This window comes from Myxine glutinosa, chromosome 9 (genome assembly GCF_964187855.1).
Source record: "Myxine glutinosa chromosome 9, kmMyxGlut1.1, whole genome shotgun sequence".
Taxonomy (NCBI): Eukaryota; Metazoa; Chordata; class Myxini; order Myxiniformes; family Myxinidae; genus Myxine; species Myxine glutinosa.
Genome location: NC_136269.1, coordinates 82,540,056 through 82,564,194, shown reverse-complemented (window position 1 = coordinate 82,564,194; position 24,139 = coordinate 82,540,056). Strand labels below are relative to the sequence as shown.

At 42.8% G+C, this 24,139-nt stretch overlaps 1 long non-coding RNA gene across 1 annotated transcript in view; it reads left to right on the top strand.

Annotated features, from left to right (window-relative positions):
- LOC137417298 (uncharacterized) overlaps positions 1 to 24,139 on the top strand; it is a 54,694-nt gene that overhangs the window by 12,068 nt on the left and 18,487 nt on the right. The window contains exon 2 of the long non-coding RNA XR_010982412.2: positions 5,405 to 5,524. This is a non-coding gene — a long non-coding RNA (uncharacterized LOC137417298). The remainder of the gene's footprint in view (positions 1 to 5,404; positions 5,525 to 24,139) is intronic.

Below are 24,139 nucleotides of genomic sequence, written 5' to 3'. Positions count from 1 at the left end.
CCATCACAAAATATTTTCCTTAATCAATTGGCTCATAGCATAACCAATCTGCAAGTATCTCATCCGAAGATGTATCTCTGAGGAATTTTAATTAAATAAGTCATTTATAAATCAACGAGTTAATTTATTAAATGATTAATCAATAAATCAAAATTTTCCTTGACAGCCACATCACTTGGTCAGTGTCATGTCCAAATATCAGCTTCCTTCCTCAAAAGGTCCCTGAGTTAATGTAATGTAATTACTGTAATAAGATTACTGCAATTACTGTAATGATTACTGTAATTACTGTAATTACCGGAACTGTAATTACTGTAATTACCTCAGGTAATTACTGTAATGTAATTACTGTTATGTAATACGAAATGTAATTAATTAAATAAGTACTTCCTTAATCGCTAATAATTAAATAACTCGTGAATTCTTATCCGATTTACTTAACATTTGAGTGTCCCCAAAACGTTGGAGCAAAACGTTGCAACAACGAAAGTGAAACGTTGTAGCGACGTTGTGGAAACATCAGCAAAACCCAACATTTGAATGTTCCCAAAACGTTGGAGCAAAACGTTGCAACAACGAAAGTGAAACGTTGTGGCGACGTTGTGGAAACGTTAGCAAAACCCAACATTTGAATGTTCCCAAAACGTTGGAGCAAAACGTTGCAACAACGAAAGTGAAACGCTGTGGCGACGTTGTGGAAACGTTAGCAAAACCCAACATTTGAATGTTCCCAAAACGTTGGAGCAAAACGTTGCAACAACGAAAGTGAAACGTTGTGGCGACGTTGTGGAAACGTTAGCAAAACCCAACATTTGAATGTTCCCAAAACGTTGGAGCAAAACGTTGCTTTCGTTGTGGCGACGTTGTGGAAACGTCAGCAAAACCCAACATTTGAATGTTCCCAAAACGTTGGAGCAAAACGTTGCAACAACGAAAGTGAAACGTTGTGGCGACGTTGTGGAAACGTTAGCAAAACCCAACATTTGAATGTTCCCAAAACGTTGGAGCAAAACGTTGCAACAACGAAAGTGAAACGTTGTGGTGACGTTGTGGAAACGTTAGCAAAACCCAACATTTGAATGTTCCCAAAACGTTGTTTTCAAAAATCCTTAATTTTCATTCGATTTACTTGAAATTTGAAAATGGATTTACATATCAGTCGATTGGTTCAATTGAATTCCCAATGATCATGTCCGGCCTTGTACATTCCACGAATCCCACACCAAATTTTCTCATACTCACTCAAATTACATCCATTTCACATATCTGTTCATGAAATTTCACAAATGATCACAAGTAATTATCACATTGCAATGACCTCTAAACATTCCTAAACCAATAAGCTAGTCTGGCAATGCCAAATACCCCACACCCCTGTCATCCCAGAAGTCACTGTTTGCCACAACCATTATTTGGAAGTCTTTTGCTGTCAAAACACAATTTCTCTGCTGTCAAAGGCCCAAAACCCGGCCTCTGTGACTTCTCAGCCAATTGTCACTTTCTCTTGACAAAAACAAACATCTTCTATATTTATCCCATTAAAATCCCATTAAAATCCCATATCTTGTCACCCTTTGCATTGTTGAAAGCAATTAATTCCATAACTCAATATTACCTCACATCGTTACATCCTTACATCCTTACATCCTTACATCCTTACACCCACTTTTGTCCACAAATCTTTTTAGAAGTGAAACAAAATTTGTCTGTACTTTGTCTCATAGAATCCACAGTACCAGCATCGCAACCTCCCATCTGTCTATACCTTGTCACAACTCCAATTCATTCTTCAAGGCACAACCCAGAGTGATTTGAGAACCATACCCAGAGTTCTATACAATACCCAGTTTCAGAGAGTAAACAATTATATACTTTTTCATTATTTTTCCATTTAACTTGTTCAAAGAACGTTCATTTCGCAAAATCGAACCAACCACAACCTTCGCCATTAATATCTATTGTAAGCGTGCCGAATCAATAAGTATCACTTTTCCTATGAGCCTCGGCCAGAGGGTGGTTGTTACTCACAAACACTCGTCGCTAGCTGTTCCATTGTCTGTTGATTTTCATTCTGCTGCCGATTTCCATTGAGCCATCAGAGTGGAATTTGGAATTATTATTTCTCTGAGCTCATGAAAGTAGTGACATTGGGTGGTTTGCCATTGCTTTTCCACAAAAGCACTTAATTATTGTCTTTCATTCAACCGTGAAGCATGTCTCAAAGGCTTAGTGATGGACCTGGACAAAATTTGATGCAATTTTCATCCAATCGCCATCTTTCATAATAATTCTGGACCGGTATGAGATGGGGTTGTCTGTCATGAATTTATTTGTTGATCGAACGAGTTTTAGGTGTTTTAGAAAATGGCGGGAAACCTTGTACCCACGGCTTTGGTCCTACACAATTTCGTTTAATTTATCTAAAAAACATTCTGTGGACCTGTCGTCTTAATCGCACACCTTGAGCGGACAGCTCAGGGGTACGTTTTCAAGTGCTAAACAAATGTACCGGCCTTACAAGACTTGGGAGCAAATGGTCGCATGGTGCACTCATGCCCCGTTTGCTCCCAGGTCACAGTAAGGCCCTTAATGACCAGCGTCGACCTGGCGCATTTTATTTAGACAGCGCAAAAAATAAGTATTTACAGAAATCATTTAGAAAAACACGAATAATAGCTACAATCGTTTAAAACGTTCCATCCGTGACTTTGTCCGCTTATTCACTATTCCTGATTTGCCATCAAGGACCTCGATCATTCCCCGGCGTACTAACTTCCGCTTTTGTAAATGAGATTTCAACAGGATTACGACTCAAAGGAAAAAGAACGAGCAGACATTTTGTAGGACGTTACCTCGGACGATCGTTAAGATCGTTACATCTTAATCATAAAAAAATGGTTCTTTGGGTAGTAGCCACAGCACCCGGGAGTACCAGCTCAGCAATGGTTCTTTGTGATCCACTACCCAGCACCCTAGACCAACTCAAATGGGTCTCTGTGTCGCGAGCACATCACCGGAGCCAAAAGGTCTCATCTATATCTTCCTTCTGAGGGCTCTCCTGCACCAATAGTGCGTGGAGAAGCCCAAACACCACTTTCTCCATATACATACAAAATAACTATACAGAGGTTCGTATATCATAATGGACAATCCACAAGAAGCCATGCAATACCTTGGCGATGTCCACTTGATCCACGTACGGTAGCCACCAAGTTGTCAGAGAATGTGTTAAGACTCATGAGACTCCAATATGACTGAAACAGCTTTTTAAAGTAAGGATTTATTATAATTACTAAGTCACTTGTTTCAATTCAATAAAGACTACAATAGCTACGGGTTGTTAATTCAAGTCGTTGGTTCTTCTTCTTCGGCCGGTCCTCTCTCAGCGCTGTTCACAGGGTTCCGTTCCGTTCCGTAGGTCAGAGCTTCTGGTGACAAGTCTCCTGACTCATAGTTTGCTCTGGTTTATATGGGCCTTGTCGCGCTAATCCCTTCTCCGCAAATGCCCCGAGGTCATGCATGCTCGCCCCACTGGCACCAGCTCGCTCCCCTCCTGCTGCGAGTTCCATTTACCAAACAATAGGGGGGTGCTCCAGCCTGGGGCTGTGACCAGGTGGACAAGAGATTACCATGTTCGTGCACATTCTTGGCATTCATTTACGAAATCGTCTATCTGCTTCGTTACCAGTCTTAATCAATGAGTTACCAGTGCCAATCAATAAGTTACACTGAGTTACACTTCCACAGCAGCATACGTACCTTTGAATGGTCGGGTCTGGGTTCCAAATTATGGCCAAATTCCAAATCCCTGCACCTTCAGTGGAATGACAGGCCTGGCCATCCGGTTCGTGAAAGACCAAAAACGTTTAACGATGGACCCCACAAGAAGGTGGGTTAGTAGCCCGAGTACTTGTAAGTAGTAGGTCATATCTACAACTCAAAAGACCCAACAGAAATCAAAGGTACCAAACACCAAGGTATTTTTTCCATCTGGCCACGAATTTGTTACGATCATTTTTCCTCATTGATCAACATTATACCCTGTACGCAGAGGCTGTGACCTACATTTATCTTTGCAGACCACTCTACCGTTTCCTTTTATACATCTCTATAATAATATGCTTGTTCATCCATCTGCAACATTCCTTTACACCCATTGGTAGGGTCCACAAATGTCTTTGGTAGGCTTGACTATGTCCACAAATGTCCTCTGAAAAAAACGCACGGCTGACATGTTGATGCTATGTGAAGCCAAAGACATCTTCAGAGCTGTCATATTAAAAATCGCCATGCCCTCCCTATAAGTTTTCCTTTCAGTTTAAAATGACCAAAGCGACAGTTAAAAGGATCAAATATTGTTAGGTTGGAGACGTTCGGCGTCACGGATGTTGTGAAGGCCACAGTAATTACAATCCTCATGCTTTAGTTCTTAGATTTCAGGCCTTTGGTGTCAGCTTATGGGACAGTGCAATCGGAATCTATTCGAGCCATAAAACCACGATGTATGATATATGACTCAGATATGTTCATGCAAAAGCCTCAGATATGTCCTTCATATCAGTGTTCAAAAGCATCTAATCCAGATAAACAGTCCATTCACTTGTAGTGATCCATCTGGGGTGCGTGTGGCACACGCCCGTTCACTCGTTACTTGCATTGACCCACCTGGTCGGGGGTTTGCAGTACGAGCAGGTGCCCATTCAGCGAGTTGAGAAAGTTCTCCAAGTCTTTTGTTGTGCAGAGGCACAACCCTTTCTCTAAGGTACATTTAAAAGTATTTTCGATTTCTTTTAGAGCTTTATGATCCATTTCAGGTAACAATCCTTATCCCAGACACATGATATACTTTCTTTTACCACAAACACTCAAGTTTCCTTGAGTTTCTGCACATGCACACCAAGCATTTTGGGGCGGGTTACCTCATTTTGATTTAGGGTCATTTGTTGGCACAATTAGGCTGCTCATGGTCACTTGAGAATTGTAATTCCACGGGATCTCGGCATATCTCACAGGATTGTGAGTTGGACAGGCGACCGTGATGGGCCATGACATGAAGGAGCCATGCTGTTGCCTTTTCTATCGTGGTTTCTGTGTTTGGTGGGACGTGGGCAGTTGGGGAATTGTGGTGAGGAGGGGGCTTGAAGGCTTGGATTTGGGAGGGGGGAATTGAGTACTTGAAGTCACATCTCACATCGTGCGAATGGAATGTTCCGTAGGTCCCTCCTCGTTTCGTCTATTGCTTTTTACTTGTTTTAACTTTCTTTTTGTACTTCTATTTTTTTTCTCCCTTTTCTTATTGCGAGTCCAGCAGGATAGCTTAAAGATATGCGCACTCCCCTCTGAGCTATCTAACCTGGGTGAGAATCTCGACCCAGCTGTAAATTGCCACCCTGGTGTTTCGCAGACCGAGCAATGCATCAATGAGTGTGAATCCATCGGAACTGGATTAACCCAGAGGACCCATCGAGCATCATTGGTTGTCGGTGGACATTAAAGATCCCATAGAGTCTTTTGCTACAAGGAGGTGAGTTATCGCTGACACTGTAAAAAATACAAATTCTTAACGAAAACCGTGACAAGCAAGTGGACTTGACTGTGGAAAGCAAGTGGAAAAAATTGAATGGACTGGTCTTCTTGGAGGTTTCTTTGGCACCAAGTTGTACTTCTTCCTATCTTAAAGTGTGGTTGTTGTCTGGGCAGAAGATTCTGCACTTTTAACAAATTTACCAGACAGTTCCCTTGTTTCAGGTGAACTCCAATCTTTGATTAAGAAGGGCAACCAATTCATGTACACACAGGTGAACTCCAATCTTTGATTAAGAAGGGCAACCAATTGATGTACACACAGGTGAACTCCAATCTTTGATTAAGAAGGGCAACCAATTGATGTACACACAGGTGAACTCCAATCTTTGATTAAGAAGGGCAACCAATTCATGTACACACAGGTGAACTCCAATCTTTGATTAAGAAGGGCAACCAATTCATGTACACACAGGTGAACTCCAATCTTTGATTAAGAAGGGCAACCAATTCATGTACACACAGGTGAACTCCAATCTTTGATTAAGAAGGGCAACCAATTGATGTACACATTTAGTTGAGAGGTTTTGTATGAATATGTGGTTGTTTGAAGTGTGGTTATATTAAATCTTGCCCTTGGCCCTAAAATCAAATGAAAGACTTGGTCAGTGCCGGATTTGTCCAAAGAAAAGGGTACCTTGTCCTGCAGTTGCTGTTCAAACAAAAACATCAATTTACAGAGAAAACCATTGAATTTCACCTGAGCTCCCTTCTATGATTGTGAATATATTATCCCATGTGTTGACATACCTGGGTAATTGCACCATAATTGCACCATACCATAATTTCAGCGTAATAATTCCTGGCTTTAGTTGTACAGCCTCTGGACAAACCATCTGCAAGAGCGTTTGTTTGATGGAAAACCTCCCTTTTATTTTTAACTGGTAAATGGAAGAAAACAGGCCTAGTGGATTAGAGTGTTTATCTATTTAATCATCTGCTGGTTTCCTGGAGATTATTTGGGATATATAAATTCATTAAAAGGAGATGTAGATGTATCAGATTAACATATCATACTAGCTTGTACTATCGTGAGTTTATCCTTCAAATAACTTTTGAACACCCCACATATATAAAATACTATATGTAAATTGATCTATAAGGTTAAAGTGTCATGGTAACCTACAATACTAACTACATAATTCAGAACCGAATGGCCTTGTTAATTCCACCACCAAAGGTGGATGGAGGTTATGTTTTCACCACTGTCTGTTTGTCTGTTTGTTACTTGGCAATTATTTTTTTTGACAAGTATGTTGAACTCTGGTTTGTGTGTGTGTGTGTGTGTGTGTGTGTGTGTGTGTGTGTGTGTGTGTGTGTGTTTGTCTGTCTGCTCATTTATACTTGACTGCAGGTCACAATTTTAAAGTGATCTTTACGAAACTTCACCAAATGTTGTGGTTGGTGGTCTGACAGAATACGATTTATTTTTGATGTCAAAAGGTCAAAAGGTCAACATAGGCCAAAGATCAACACTTTCTTCAAATTTCTAAAATCCTCAATTTTCATCCAATTGACATGAACTTTGAATGAATAAAATTTACATATCAGCTCACTGAATTCAGCCACCAACCATTTTTGAGATCAATCTCGGCCAAAAGGTCAACATAGGCCAAAAGGTCAACAACCTTTTCAAATTTCTAAAATCCTCAATTTTCATCTGATTGACTTGAAATTTGAATGGGATTTTCATATCAGCGAACTGAATTCAACCACCAACTATTTTTGAGGTCAACATAGGACACAAGGTCAACATAGGCCAAAGGTCAACCACTTTTTTCAATTTCCTAAAATCCTCAATTTTCATCCGATTGACTTCAAATTTGAATAGGATTTGCATATCAGCTAACTGAATTCAACCACCAACTATTTTTGAGGTCAACATAGGACACAAGGTCAACATAGGCCAAAGGTCAACCACTTTTTTCAATTTCCTAAAATCCTCAATTATCATCCGATTGACTTGAAATTAATTAAAATTTGCATATCAGCTAACTGAAATCAACGACCAACTATTTTTTAAATCAACATAGGCCAAAGGTCAACCACTTTTTTCGAATTTCCAAAATCCTCAATTTTCATCCGATTGACTTGAAATTTGAATAGGATTTGCATATCAGCTAACTGAATTAAACCACCAACTATTTTTGAGGTCATCGTAGGCCAAAAGATCAACATGGCCAAAGGTCAACAACCTTTTCAAATTCCTAAAATCCTCAATTTTCATCTGATTGACTTGAAATTTGAATAGAATTTTCATAGCAGCTTACTGAATTCAACCACCCATTATTTTTGAGGTCCTATTTGCTATTTGTGCTATTTGTGCCATTCTACTTTGTTTACTTTTGCCAAGTGTCACTCAATGAGTGATTTCTCATCTGTTTGTCTGTTTATTTGTCTGTGAACAGGATATCTCAAAAAGTTGTGGACAGATCTGAAAGAAGTTTGGTGGACAGGTTGGTTGTGTGACAAGGACGAAATTATTCGATTTTGGTGAAGATCCAGGTCCGGATATGGATCCGAGAAATTTCTTTTTAATTTTAAAGTCATTTTTACCCTCGCCAATAATGCCAATAATGAAAAGCAGGCAATTTGGACAATGCTGCTCTACCATCTCCCCTTAACTGCAGACTTATAAGGAACAGAACAAAATTGAAATGGGGAAACACCAACAGCAGAGCAAAATGAGAGTGGGAACAAGAAAGAGAAGGACCCATGGGGTGAACAAGCTGCTCACAAGCTGAATGAAACACAGCAAGAAGGAAGGGAGAAGTGGGGATGAAACAGAAAAGGAACAAACCAACTGACAACTAACAAATTAAAAGAGGTGAGGACTGAGGGAGAGGGGGCACAAATCCCAATAACCTGGAAAAAGAGAGTGCTTGGGAATGGGGTAATTTGGGGGTAGAATACAACATGAGTATGAATAGGAGATGACATAAGGTAAACAAACATGGATTAACCGTTAAGGTGGTTTGCTTATGAACTTAAGGTTCTGAGATCAAAATGACACCACGTGGGTTGACTCGGCCTGTCATCCTTCCGAGGTTGGCATAAGGAGTACCAGCCAAGTGGGAGTGACAACTTGTCCAAGATTGTGCCCCCTAGCCTAAGCAATGAAACTACTTTGGCAGCCTTATACACCTGACAGCGTGAGAAGGATCAAACATGCAAAGAAGGATAGACGAGGGAACAGATCCATAAACAAGAACGACACTCGTAAAGAGCATACCTCCGCTAGGCTGAACAGTTTACGTTTTCTATCGCATTGATAGGCCGGATCTAGATCTGGACCTGAACCAAAATCGAACAGGCTTGTTCTTGTCGTCGAACCAAATCATCCACCAAGTTTCGTCCGAATCCATCCACAACCTTTTGTATCATGTATCATGCTAAATATCGTTTTTTGCTCCATCTCTCCATGGTGAACAAGAAAGAGCAATCAGAGATTGTTGAACCTCACCAGGACTTGTTTGTGTTGTGTATTTTGTGTTTGTGTGGTGTTTATTAGCTGCTGTATTTGTGTGGTTCATTGACGATGTAAATTTATGTTCAATCCAATACGGCTGCCCAACCACGTGAACAATAACGTCATCAATTTACTTCTCCCATACAATGTTTGTGTAGATCACGTTGAAGAAATTTCAAACTGATCAGATGAAACATTATACTTGTATAATGATGACACCATAATGAAGGCACCGATGACATCATCATGAATATATGTTGTTCCGCATGTGGAGTACTTGACAAAGAGCCACGTTTCAATTTTTTCCATGGAATGGTTTCAGAGATATAGAGGTGCAATTTTTTTGTTTTTTCCAAGATGCCATCTGTACCACGTGGTCTATGACGTCATAATTATCATTTAAAATTCTTCATTGGGAGGCGCTCTTACGGTGAAAATTTCGTGTCAATCAGACTAACCGTTGCAGAGAAAAGCGTACTCACATTCTGTGCGGACAAACAAACAGAGAGACAGACAAACAAACAGAGAGACAGACAAACAAACGGACAGACAGACAAACAAACGGACCCAAATGCAATAGCCTTCCCCCTGACACATGAAAGCCCACTTTGAGTTTGCAAAAAAGCACCTAAAGGACTCTCAGACTGTGAGAAACAAGATTCTGTGGTTTGATGTGTCTTTCTGAGGAGAGGCTTCCGTCTGGCCACTCTGCCATAAAGCCCAGATCAGTGGAGTGTTGCAGTGATGGTTGTCCTTCTGGAAGTTTCTCCCATCTCCACACAGGATCTCTGGAGCTCAGCCAGAGTGACCATCGGGTCCTTGGTCACCTCTCTTACTCCTCAGTCACATTTGCTCTACGGCTAGGATACGGCGGCCGTACCCCCCCTAAATTGACAGAAACGTGCGGCGGCCACAGAGTTTCTGAGGTGGCCTCAGGGTGGCCCTAGGGCATATGGCTATCTTTTACAGGCCGTGGAATTATAGCGCGGAGTTATAACTTTTTTCATTTCTAGGTTGGCCGTAGCAATTCAACAAGCCGTAGCCATGACAACTGTAAGTGCTGTTATACATATGAAAAAGAACTGGTATATATACCCACTCGTTACCGTCCGTCTGGCCGCACGGTCGCCTTAGGGCCCCCCTGCGGTCGCCTTGCGGGCACCTTGAGGTGACCTTGCGTCTGCCTTGAAAATTCTATGGCTGCCGCAGGGACGCCCTAAGGTCACCGTGCGACATCAAATCAAAGACCGTATGGCACCCCCACGTTTTCGGTCACCACAATTTCTAAATACCCCGTGCGGCTACCCGAAAAATAAAAACATATGTGACTGCTACATTGTGTGACCGTGGAAATACTGCGGCCGCCCTATAATTGCTAGTGGCCGTAGATTTTTTAGACCCTACGGCCGCCGAGCCAAATGTGACTGAAGCATTACCAAGGCCCTTCTCCCACGGTTGCTCAGTTTGGCCGGGCAGCCAGCTCTAGGAAGAGTCCTGGTTGTTCCAAACTTCTTCATTTAGGAATTATGGAGGCCACTGTGCTCTTGGGAACCTTCAATGCAGCAGAGATTTTTTTGTAGACTTCCCTAGATCTGTGCCTCGACACAATCCTGTCTCTGAGCTCTGCAGGCAGTTCCTTCGACCTCATGGCTTGGGTTTTGCTCTGATATGCATTGTCAGCTGTGAGACCTTATGTAGACAGGTCTGTGCCTTTCCAAATCATGTCCAATCAATTGAATTTAGCACAGGTGGACTCCAATGAAGGTGGAGAAACATCTCAAAGATGCTCAAGAGAAATGGGAGGCACCTGAGCTAAATTTCAAGTGTCATAGCAAAGGGTATGAATACTTGTGTCAATGTGATATTTCAGTTTTTTCTTTTTAATAAATTTGCAAAACGTTTTAAAATCCTGTTTTCTCTTTGTCATTATGGGGTATTGAGTGCAGATTGATGAGGGAAAAAATGAATTTAAACGATTTCAGCATAAGGCTGCAACATAACAAAATGGGGAAAAAGTGAAGGGGTCTGAATACTTTCTGAATGCACTGTATGCACTTGCGGGTTGACATTTCAAGTTTGCGTGTGCTCTCTCAATACATTATGGGATGTTAATCCTTTATTAAAATTCGTATTTGTAATGATACTGAGCTATATAAGCAACTGACTCAATTTAATATGAAGAAATATTGTTAAGTTGCTTTTCCAACTCCTCTTCACTCCAAGACACCTGCTCTTACTTTCATTTATATGGAACCCATGTGTGGATATACTCATAATTTCAAACAAGAAGAAGCACCAAAACATGATCGTTTCGCACGTATCGACAATGCTGTATATGGTTGAAATTGCTGCAGTAGATGCTGCACTACCTTTCATCCGTTTTATCCTACTGAGCAAACAGGTGGCTTAGCTAACATAATAATCACAATTTATTTATTGTTGGACCAACGTTTAGCAAATGTATTTTCCATGTTGGATACACATGACCATGTTGGATATTTTTCAAATTTATGGGATGCGGACAGCTTTATTAGAGACTTCTTCTTTTTTTTGCATCTTTGTGTACTCAGATGGATTACTTGCAGGAGGAGCAATCCCAACGCATGGCGATAGTGGACTCTCCTCAATTTCCTGTAATGTCTGATGGGAGACACAGCAAGTTTGCCCTTAATTACAAAGCCTCACTAAGGCTTGATTTATATTAGCAGACACAAACTAATTGCACGTAGCAATCAATTAACGACACCAAGAATTTGTAACTGGTGTCAATTTTCATCCTTCAATGGTATTGGACAATTGATTGGCGATTGAGGAAAAGATACACTATTTGCTGCAGGATGTAATCTTTGAAAAGGTCAGTTTCGAGTGTTCAGCTGCCCTCTTTGTTTTTAAGGCCAGTTGACCAATAAATTAACAGTTTATTGGAGCACCTCTTTTTACTGATGTGGTTTTGATTGAGCGTCATCATAGTCCTACTCCCTTGGTTCCACAATATCTTCTGTAAAGAGCGCAAGATGCGGTTCGCAAGATGTAGAGCCCTCCAAAGACCTGCCTCACCTCTTCTCTTGGCAGCTGCTTACGCACGTCTCTTATCCTGCTGGGCGACTTCAGAAGAATGCTTGCTTCAGCAGCTCACATGAAAGAACCTTTACGTGTTTGTTTCGGCTGACAGCTGTGTAGCTCTCATTGGAGGTGCAGACACGTTTGTTGTGAAAGTGCTAGCCACAGCAAACTGTCGCCGGTCAGTTGCCGCAGTTCACGAGCAGGGACATGGCCTGTGCGGAGACTTTGATGGCTGCTTGTACCGATTTGTAAAAAAAGGTGAGGACATTCCTATAGGGGGGTAGATACAAGCAGTGAAATGGTGGCAATGAGACCCTAGGGATAAATAGACCACAAGTGCTGAAAGCACACAAGGGGAGTTTGAGAAACAAAATGGTACTATGGACAAAATACTACAACTGTATACGTATATAAAATAATATATAATAAAATAATGCTGGTGTTTTGTTCTGCTTCTCCCATGTGAGAAACTTAAAGTATAAAATTGTTCTTTCTTTCATTACTGATATGTCAAACATTGCTCTTGGCAAAGTAATAATGGCAAAAACAAGTTTACAATTTCACCGCTTCATAGTCCTACTCCTGTAGGACTTCATAGTCCTACACCGCTTCATAGTCCTTCATAGGGGTTAATTTTTTTTACCCCTGTCTGCCTGTCTTTGAGCAGGATATCTCAAAAAGTTGTTCACCAATTAGGACGAAATGGTTAGGTTTTGGTGAGGATTTGGTGATGCCTCAATCAGCAAATGCCACATCCGCATCTGGATCTGAATGATTCTTCACCATAAAGCACATTTTTTGGATTTGGAGGCTTTCCATGGCATGCATTATGCCTGCGATGGTGGGCGCGGGTGACGGTGAATCAGGCATGGTAAGCGACAATTACCAGCTGTTTACATTTTGCTTCAGATGCATATGCAGTATTTAAGCTGTTCAGACCGGCAGTGCCGAGTACCGTTCTAGCTTCCTCTTGGAATACAGGGTGAAGGATTCCAGGAGACCTCATCCACCAAATGCCACACAATGCAGGGAAAAGCTGAAAGATGGCATCTTCGGTCAAAGAGGGTCCCACTGACGTGTATTTGTATTGTCCATTACCTCCACGTGTCTCTTGTCGTGAGGCTAATCTGAACAATTAAAGCAAATCGTCGTTGTTGGTTCCTTTCCGCAGGGACACCTGAGATTAAAGAGATTGTAGAGATTAAAGAGATTATGGAGGTTTATGAGATTTTTACTGATTTTAGTCATTATAGAGGTTTTAGAGATTAAGACATTAGGAGTTAAGGAGATAAGGAGATTAGGACATTAGGAAATAAGGAGATTAGGACATTAGGAGATTAGGACATTTGGAGATAGGAGATAAGGAGATAAGGACATTAGGACATTTGAAGATAGGAGATTAGGAGATTAGGAGATTAGGACATTTGGAGATAGGAGATAAGAGCATTGGGAGATAGGAGATTAGGAGATTAGGGCATTTGGAGATGCTCGATAAGGAGATTAGGACATTTGGAGATAAGGAGATTAGGAGATAAGGACATTAGGACATTTGAAGATAGGAGATTAGGAGATAAGGAGATTAGGACATTTGGAGATAAGGAGATAAGGACATTAGGACATTAGAACATTTGGAGATAGGAGATTAGGACATTAGGAGATTAGGACATTTGGAGATAGGAGATAAGAGCATTGGGAGATAGGAGATTAGGAGATTAGGGCATTTGGAGATGCTCGATAAGGAGATTAGGACATTTGGAGATAAGGAGATTAGGAGATAAGGACATTAGGACATTTGAAGATAGGAGATTAGGAGATAAGGAGATTAGGACATTTGGAGATAAGGAGATAAGGACATTAGGACATTAGAACATTTGGAGATAGGAGATTAGGAGATAAGGAGATTAGGAGATTAGGAGATTAGGAGATAACAACATTAGGAGATAAGGACATTTGGAGATAAGGACATCAGGACATTAGGACATTTGGAGATAGGAGATTACGCATTGGGAGATGGGAGATTTAAGGAGGTTAAGAGATTAGGAGATTCGGGCATTTGGAGATACTCGACAAGGAGATTAGGAGATTCGGACATTTGGAGATAGGAGATTAGAAGATACTCGATATTAACGATGGTTGTGAGATGTCTCCATAGATCGCTTGAAGCCAGCTTTTCTTGACACAGCACCAGAACCGACTCTCCGTCCGACCGGCGGGTCGATGTCTACTACCCTTACCGTCATATACGACTCACTCTGGGTGTCATGTACACTTCCAGGCACAATATTTATGAAAGTACATTTTGCTGTCGAACATTTCTCTTGGCTGTGATTTTTTTTTTTTTTTTACATAGAAAGTCAACATCTATTATTCGTCTTTTCCTTACAAGTTACAAAGGTGAGGGGTGAGTCGATGGTCAACATTTTTACTATATAAGAGAGCCGTTGGTCTGTGTCAACATTTTTCTCAGAGATGGCTGAACGGATCTTCGCCAAACTTTCAGAGGTTCTTCAGTGACTGCTTGGGAGTGTTTTAGGCAAAAAAAAAATCGTTTTTTGGGATAAAAATAAAATAAAATAAATATCGCTCTATACTGCCTAAGCTTTTTTGATTAAGGATGGTTATATACAAGTACACATACGCATAAACAAATACAAAACAATTACCAGACATTTAACCACAAATAATCAAACAATTCCGGAAGCGGTCAAAGTTGGTGATAAGGCTTCTTCTTCATCTTCTTCTTCCTCTTCTTCTTCTTCTTCTTCCTGAACGTCATCAAACTTAACTCAGAAACGTGATCAACAGCACATTCACCAGCATATATTCAACGAAAAGGTAAAATGATGATTTGACATTTGTGATGGATTCCGATTTGGATGTAATTGCTTTTCCATTATATTTGCCCTCATTTCAAATATGTTAATGTTTCTTTTTCCCTTGAGAAACGCCGGGTACTCCAGCTATAAATGCTTATGTACTTTACTTGGGGTACAAATACAAATACAACTTTGTCTGGGGGCTAACATAGGCTATGGGGCCGCAGCCTCATGCGGGGGTGTGGGAGACTGGGAGAGGGGCGTAAATTATTTACGTAAATGTGTACCGTGTAGCGCCACCTGGTGATGGTGGCAGAGGGTATTACAATTTCCTTTTTACCTGGGCAACACTGAGGTTAAAGCACTCTTTGCACAGGTAAATTTTTACTACTTCCCTTCCTCCCCCCCCCCCTTCCCAAAATGGAGGGGGCCTGTCAAAGCCACCACCTCCCCTCTCCCCCAAAAAGATGTATATTAGTATATCTTTCCCATCCCTCTCCCCTTACCTCACCTCTTCCTCCCCTCCCCTCCCCCTTCCACTCCCCCCACTCCCTTCCTCACCCTTCACTGCCCCCCCCCTCCCGGCAATGCCGGGTACTCCTGCTAGTGAGGGTATAAAAGATCATGAATATGGTTGGGGGATGACTTGAGATTTTGGTAAACAGGAATTGTGAAACCCAGGAGGGAAGGATGCGATTGAACAATATGCTCCACAAGTGAGAGAAAATAGGAGGAAATAGATGGAGGTGAGCAGTGATCTGGATTTTGGAGTTTCACCAGGAGTGGATTACTAAAATGTTTAAAGGCAACGTCTCAAATGTGTCATGTGATTCTTTATTTAATAACTGAGAATTACCCTTTCAATAACTTGGAATATCCTAGAATTGCTATAACTTTGCTCCGATCGTAATTTTTGTCTCTTTTCCACTTTTAAAAATCTTACAGTACAAATCATTTCCCATTTTACATTTCGTCTTTTAGTGCTGTCATTGCAAACGATATTAAATTAAACCTAAAGGCTTACCTTTCATTTCGTGCAGGGAAATCAAGTACTTGTTTAACGTACATATCACATTTATGTGATGATTTTGAACATGTGATGGAAGATTCTCGAAGTTTGTCATTAAAAAAATCATTCAAACGGATTTTCTATTAATTACATACACAAAAGGTCAGAGTGTTTTCCTTTTTTTCTTTGACCTTTTCTGTTCTGCTCCTCCCAGGTGAGAAGCCTTTCTTTGCCATTGATGCTTCTTCTATGCACACGAAAGATCACACACATTCACGGTCCTTCTATGCACATGAATGGTCACACACATGCACACCCATCTATATGCACACGAAAGGTCACACACATGACCTTTCGATATACTTCCTTATATAGGAAGTATATCGAAGTATAAAGAAGATATACTTCCTTATATGCACACCAAAGGTCACACACATGCACGCTCCTTCTATGCACACCAAAGGTCACACACGTGCATGTACATCTTTATATGCACACCAAAGGTCACACACATGCACGCTCCTTCTATGCACACCAAAGGTCACACACGTGCATGTACATCCTTATATGCACACCAAAGGTCACACACATGCACGCTCCTTCTATGCACACCAAAGGTCACACACATGCATGTACATCCTTATATGCACACCAAAGGTCACACACGTGCATGTACATCTTTATATGCACACCAAAGGTCACACACATGCACGCTCCTTCTATGCACACCAAAGGTCACACACATGCATGTACATCCTTATATGCACACCAAAGGTCACACACGTGCATGTACATCCTTATATGCACACCAACGGTCACAGAAATCCACACCCCTTTATGCACACCAAAGGTCACACATATGCACACCCCTTCTATGCACACCAAAGGTCACACATATGCACACCCCTTCTATGCACACCAAAGGCCTCTTTTTTGCGATGACCGAACCACTTCTCGATCCAGTTATCTACTTTACTGATGACTTTCCAAGCCCTAACCTTAAATAACAGTTTTTTTTAATGTGGTACCTTATCAAATGCCTTCCGGATGTCAAGGTACATCACATCAACTGCGCTCCCGTCATCAGCCCAATCAGTCGGAGTGACGTTGGCTGTCTTCCAAGCAGAGGGGAGGAGGTCTAAGATGAAGGACAAGCTGAACAGAGCAGACAGAGGACAAGTAAGAACAGCAGAGCAGGAATTGAGAACAGTGATGGCACTCATGTCATTGTGCCCGTCATTGAGACCGACTCAAGCGAGGATGGACAGAGCTTATTTATATCTTCTCACGTGTAAACAAACGTGTGTGTATTTTTATATATATATATATATAGACTAGGCATTTAATATGGAATATATTTTTTTTCTTGACTTGGGTTTACTTTCTGAACTCGGTATATCAATCTGGTGAGTTTCTTTTACGCTTCGGTGATTTCTTTGTTAAAAGAACCATGTCACTGATTGTCTGTCAGAGCAAGAAGTCAATAACAGGATTATATCACAGGTGGGGTGACAAAATGTACGGACAGGTACATTTGACGATTGGCTTCACAATCGGGTATATAAGGGTTGTTGTGTTCTGTATTAGTGGAAAACAACTGCTGCACGTCTACAAAAGTTATTGCCGCTTCCCTTGGAGATGGTCCATCAACTCGACAATGCTGTTTGTCATTTAGTGGTGGCTTTACGAAATTCCGGCATGAAACAGCGTGCTATTGCTCAGCAGTATGGCATCACTCAAGGTCAGGTGTCAAAGAATCTGAAACGAAATGCTCAGAGGGGTGTCCCTACTCCAATACCGAGGTCAGGACGTCTCCACAGAACCACAAGGAGGGATGATCACCAGCTGCACCGGTTAGTCCGCAATGGCCGTACCAAGTCAGCTAATCGTCTTAGGGCTGAGTGGCAGCAACTGACAAATGTGCCTGTATCCAGAAGGCTGGTCAACCAACGACTGGTTCAAGCAGGCTATCGTGCCAGGCGTCCCCTGAGAAAGCCAAGTCTGACCAGACAACACCGCCAGCGCCAATTGCAGTGGGCCAGAGAGCACCGTCAATGGCAGCCAGGACACTGGAATCACGTGATCTTCAGTGACAAGTCTAGATTTCTGGTCTATCGTCAATATGGCCGCGTCCGAGTGCGCAGACAAGTGCATGAAGCCTACAACAAAGATTGTATAGTGCCAAGAGTCCAAGCTGGAGGTGGTGGGGTGACCCTTTGGGCTGCTTTTCATGCAGGGGGCAAAACTGACCTGGTTGTTCTGAATGGAAACCTGAACCAGTTCAAGCACAGGGTCATTCTGGAAGAAACATTGCTTCCATTTGTTCGTGCAGCCTTTCGAGGAAACTTTGTCTTCCAAGATGACAATGCACAGCCTCATCGTGCTCGCATGATCCAACACTTTCTTGCTGACCGTGGTGTAGAGCATATGGAGTGGCCTGCCATGTCCCCGGATATGAATCCGATAGAGATCTTGTGGGCAGAATTGACGCGTCAAATCGACAACTTGGACCAGCAGCCGACCTCTGTGCGTGAATTGCAGCAGGCTATTGTAACTCCATGACAAGCGATTCCTGTCCAAACCTTGGCAAATCTCGTGAACAGCATGCCTCAACGTGTACGTGCTCTCCTGAATGCTCGGGGGGGGGGGGGGGGGGGGGGGGGTTACACGAAGTACTGAACTGTAATTTTACTGTCCGTAATCCCAGTCGTAATTTAACTTTTGTTTTTGTAAAAAAAAAATTTGGGCTAATATGCAAAATAAAGAGATACTTCTGGAAAACGCACAGAAGTTTAAAACAGTACTGTCCGTGAATTGAGTTCGATATCAGTTTACATCACTTTCAAGGATCAATTTATTTGTTTCGAAATGTCAAATGTGGTTTTTGTTTCTTTTAAAGGTCACATTAACAAAATCTAGAATAATTTCAACATAATTCCAATTAACTTTTGGTTCTAAGTCATCTTGAAAAGTAAGTTCACCCCCACAAAAAAAATATTCCATATTAAATGCCAAGTCTGTATATATATTATATATTGTTGCGGTTTTAGAACCCACACTTTTGTAAATAAATAACTCTTGTAAATATGACAGTAAAGGTTAAAGGTTGCACCCTTAGTTAGTCCACAGCAACACGTAGGCCACCTTAGAAACTCCAGTTATTTCCTTATTTATTTCCACTTATATTTCCATGTCCTTATAACCACTGCTTTATACAAGCTTACTTATTTATTTCCTCTAAATCCGAATTTAATTCGTTCCAGCGGCAGTTCGGATTGGGAAAAGTTCGGAATTAGAAACTATTTTCCTCATAAGAAATAATGGAAAGTGAATTAATCCGTTCCTGGACCCCAAAAACCCATTATCAAGACACTGTTAACTGCAAATACACATGATTCAAGGTAAAATACGATGAGTAAATGCCCTAAATATCAAATAATAATAATAATAAAAACAAGAAATAAATGTACCAACATGAAAATAACTGCATTTACCTTAGTGGAGAGTTCTGATGGTGCATGTGGAAGCTGGAGAGGAGGAAGGAGGGAGGGGGTTTTATTGCTTGGAAGGTGAGGCACCTTCCAAGCTAACATCAGATGACTGTGCTTCTGGTGTTTGCTCTCTTTGTCTCTTAACACCACTTGTAGAGGGTTGGGGCTCACTAGGCTTGCTTTCTTTAGAGAACCACCTCTCCAAAGTTGCCTGGTGTTGGCGACTTTTCTTAATTTTTCTGAAGTGGTCAATCACATTGTCACTGAACAAGTTAATGCTCCTGTTAACCACTGCTTTATTAGGGTGCCACTTTTCAACAATGGCCTGTGTTTTAGACCAATGGAAGCACAGTTCTCTAATTTCAGCACTGGAAATATGAACGACGCTCGCGGCGGGAAATATGAACGACGCTAACGCTATGTTGGCGGTTCGGTTATAGAAATACATTCGGAATTAGGGACAAAATTTTCTCGAATTTACGGTTCGGAATTAGAGTAGTTCGAGATGAGGGGCGTTCGGAATTAGGGGTCACTACTGTATATATATATATATATATATATATATATATATATATATATATATATATATATATATATATATATATATATATATATATGTATGTATATATATATATATATATATATGTATGTATATATATATATATATAATATTGTTACGGAAACAGAGTAAGGCTCTCCCCCTTAGCAATTAGCAAGAGGTGGTTAGCCCCTTGTCTTGTTAAGCTGACCGTCTCCGCTCCTGAAGCTACCCCGCTCCCTCGTGGGGTGGGTTTGCTCGAAGCGATTGGTCAAGGGATTCCCGTACGCCTCCGGCAATCCCTCCACAAGGCAGGTGGGCAACTTCATTCGAGACCACGGGCAAGATGTTATTTGCCGATCGGTTTTTAGCAGCCCGCGGTTCGAACCATTAGCAAAGACTAACCCGATCCTAAACGTTGGCCAAATCGTGCCACAGGTGTTCAATGTGGAAACCTCTAAAGCGACCGAATGTGAAGAAGCAAAAGGGGTAAAGAAAGAACACAGGGATTTATTAATTATTTACGCACAACCAAAGCAAGAGAAGAAAAGAAATGTAATTTACAGGGAAAAATAGAAGACACAGTGCAGTTATTAACTTATACAAGCTTACTTATACCCAGGACAATACAGACAGAACGAACTCACGCACACGAATAGGGAATTGCAGATTGGATTGGCTGGAGGGAGAGGAAGGTGGGACCACAGGGCTGGAAGGTTTGGCAGGACGGCACAGCAAGCAGGTCCTCTCCGGGCTGGAAGCGAGCAAGGCAGCGGCAGGCACACGTATTTTCGTTGCACGCGGCAGGGGCTGGTTGTCGCTGCATGCCTCTGGCTCCCTCAGTCATCTCCTGGGTGGGGCTTCCCTCTACGGGTTATATAGCCACGCCCTACCAAGCCGTGCCCACCGAGTCCTGGTTGGGCGCAAGGGCTTCCTGGCCCCACCTCCTGAAGACGATGGGCCGGCCACGCCCTTCTCCCCCGAGTTGACCGCGTGCGTAATGGAGTTTTGGGGTGAAGAAAACAGCCCAATGCCACGGTGGCGAACGCCGCAGAAAACAGCCCAATGTTACTGGCACTTTGAAGAGATGATTTGGGGGAAACTTGAAAAGGGAACTATCTTATTTCATTTGGTGCAATGCAAGGTCAACTAGTGGAAAACAGAGCCTTAACTGATACACATAATAAAGAAATAACTATCGAGAAGTTCTATGATTGGCTACGTGCTTGTACATGGACTAGCTAAGGGGACGACCTTTGATCTCTACATGAAATGGAGGTATTTACAAGAATTACTATTATTTACAGAGGGTGATATTTACAACAATGAATTACACACACAGTGCACGGTTTCCCAAATCCGTTACAATATATTGTTACGGACATGGCTTAAGATGTTGCTTGACCGAGCGGAATGGCCGCCGTGTTCGCACAGTTTACCCGATTACCCCCAACTCACCCGATTCCACTCGAACGTTGGCCAAATCGCGCTACGCTAAATCAATGATGGAAAGGACACAACGACTGGGATAAATGAAACGACGCAAGGGGTACAGTTCTCAAGACCTCCGGAGGAGGATATAATTAGTGGTGGAGAAAAGGGGTAGATTACAAGGTAATGAGGTAAAGACACAGAAGAGAAAGGCACTTAGACACAATCTTATCTATCCCAGACAGACCACAGACAAACGGAACAAGACTGACTTACACAGGGATTGATGGCAGGGAAGGACAGGCAGTCGATAGCACAAGGTGCACCTTGGCTCAGGGACAGGATAAGGCACGGTCCAGTCCAGAGATGCGGGGAGGTGTCACAGCGCTCGGAGGTGGCGTCCTTCTCTCTCCAAGCTCAGCTCGCATCTGACGTCACCTCCCTCTTCCTGCGCATGCTCAGCGGGGAGTGACACGCCCTCGGCTCGTTGGCTCCGCCCCAGATGGGATCGGTCCGCCGCTTCTATTGGGTGCGGGGGTTACCGGGCTCCGCCCTTGACGAGGAGCTGACAGCGAGCCCCTACTTGGTAACCCCGTCGAGCACATGTGCGATGGCGGCTTGTTGGAAAGGCCTGGCGCCCTCCCAACACCCCCCACCAACCAAGCCGGAGTGAGGACGCACACTCCCCGCGCCGCCGCCGCTGTTGTTGTTGTTGTTGTTGTTGTTGCTGAACCGTGAGGAAGAGCTGCGGGGAGGTATTGGGAGGTCCTAAACTTCCTAACGGTGCCATACAATCACATTCTGGTGCAACGAAGAGTCAGAATTAATGGAAACGAGTCCTTAACTGACATAGACTAAGAATAACTAGCAAGATGTCCTATAGTTGTCTACGTGAGATGCGGTGGACCTGGATGCGACATTTAATGGGGGAAATAGGGGGAGGTCGGGTCTACAGAGTGTTGTTTACAGAAAATGGGACTAGGGAATGGGGGATTGGGGATAGTTGGGAAGTATGGAGGAAGTAGGGGAATATTTACAAGCGGATATGGATGGATGCCAATCCCATATCTGCAACATTGCACCCTTCTCTACCTCGGGGCGTCCCGACCCGATAAATTTTTACCTACGTTAGTGTGGCACTCAGATGTAGTTCCCCCTACTATTAACTCAACCCTGAGTGCGACAGTTTTACAGATGTTCACAAATGAGTAAATATGTCCCCCTGCGACGTTGCACCCTTCTCCTAACAGAAACACACCCACAGGATAACCGAATCGCGGAAAGCATCCTCAAACTAAACATACAGCCGGTAGGGAGCATCATTTATACAAGACTACACTGATATTTACACTACGATCCAGGACCTGTTCTTTGAGGAATACATGCAGATGTTATGCATAGAGAGAGCACGCATGCCAGCGTCGATACACCAACCCACGAGTGCCCTGTGGCCCTACGGCCTTTAATAATGTGCAGAGCACCCCGTCCAAGCAGCAAAAGCACCACCCCATACACACAGTCAGCACCATCCGGTGCACCAATAAAGGGTTCAATAAAAAAAAAAAGGCACAATCAAGTGTCCATGGTCACCGGTGGTGTCGCAGCCGGCCGATGTTCTGCCGCTGGTCTTGCCTTCATGGAGTGCACTTGGCCTTCTGGCTTCTTTAGAAATAAAGAAAGGCGCCAACCGCGTCCATTTCTGAATTGTGGCCGTCAGGGGGGCCAACTAAAAGTGGTTCACCTGTATGGCATAGGTGCCACGTTGACCCAGAGGTCCATCAACGGGTGGTGCTTGCCCGCAAAAGAACTGCGGTCCATTGTGGGCAGCCACCAAAATTGCGGTCCATATGGTGTATCGATCCAGGCAGCAAGCAGCGGAAGTGCAGGCCCACAACTGCGGAGCCAGCACCTCTCTCTCCTCTCTCTCTGCCCCAAAGCCAGATCCTCGGAGGTGGGAGACAAAAGAAGACAAGTGAGCAAGGTGGTAAGGGCGCAAAAGTGCACGCAATACAAGGTAATGCACACTGGGGGCACATGGGAACCAGGTGAGACAGGTACGTTTCTACCGTACGCCCCCCCCCCCCCACCAGGTAACCTACATTGCCCCTCCCTTACCCCTTACTGTATCCACAAAACACAACACTACCCATAAACATCTACTTTACACATCAACAAACGTCCCTACTGTCTTCCCCGTTCCTCCCATAAACCAAATTCGTCTTCTCTCCCTCCTAACCAATCAAATTTGCCATTTCCAACTCTCATCAAAATTTGCCATCTCCAACTCAACATCAAAGTTTGCCATCACCAATGCATCATCAGTCCCTCCTAAGGAGGGAGAGATGGAATCACCCCAATGTCTCATCCACGTCGTGATGCGTCTCACAAATCCACACAGCAATTCTCCTTTCCTGCAACACAGAACAAAGGAACACAGGTGTGGAGTCATCATCATCACCGGTAAGTGGCTGCGTATGGTGCGACAGGTTCATCAATCCTAACTATTTCCTAAATGACTTTAACAACTTTACATTACCCGGGGTCTTTCCCTGCCAATCCATTGGCCAACTTACACGATGGGTTCTAAAAACCAATTCCCATTGCCCAAACTGTGGTGCTTCTCAAGTTGGGGTCTCACTCCCCCGATTCATCACTCGGTGCCCCCACACAATTTCGGTGGCTGGGTCGTGTGACGCTCCTAGCTGGTCCGCCCACCTGCACACCTCCACCACTGTTGTT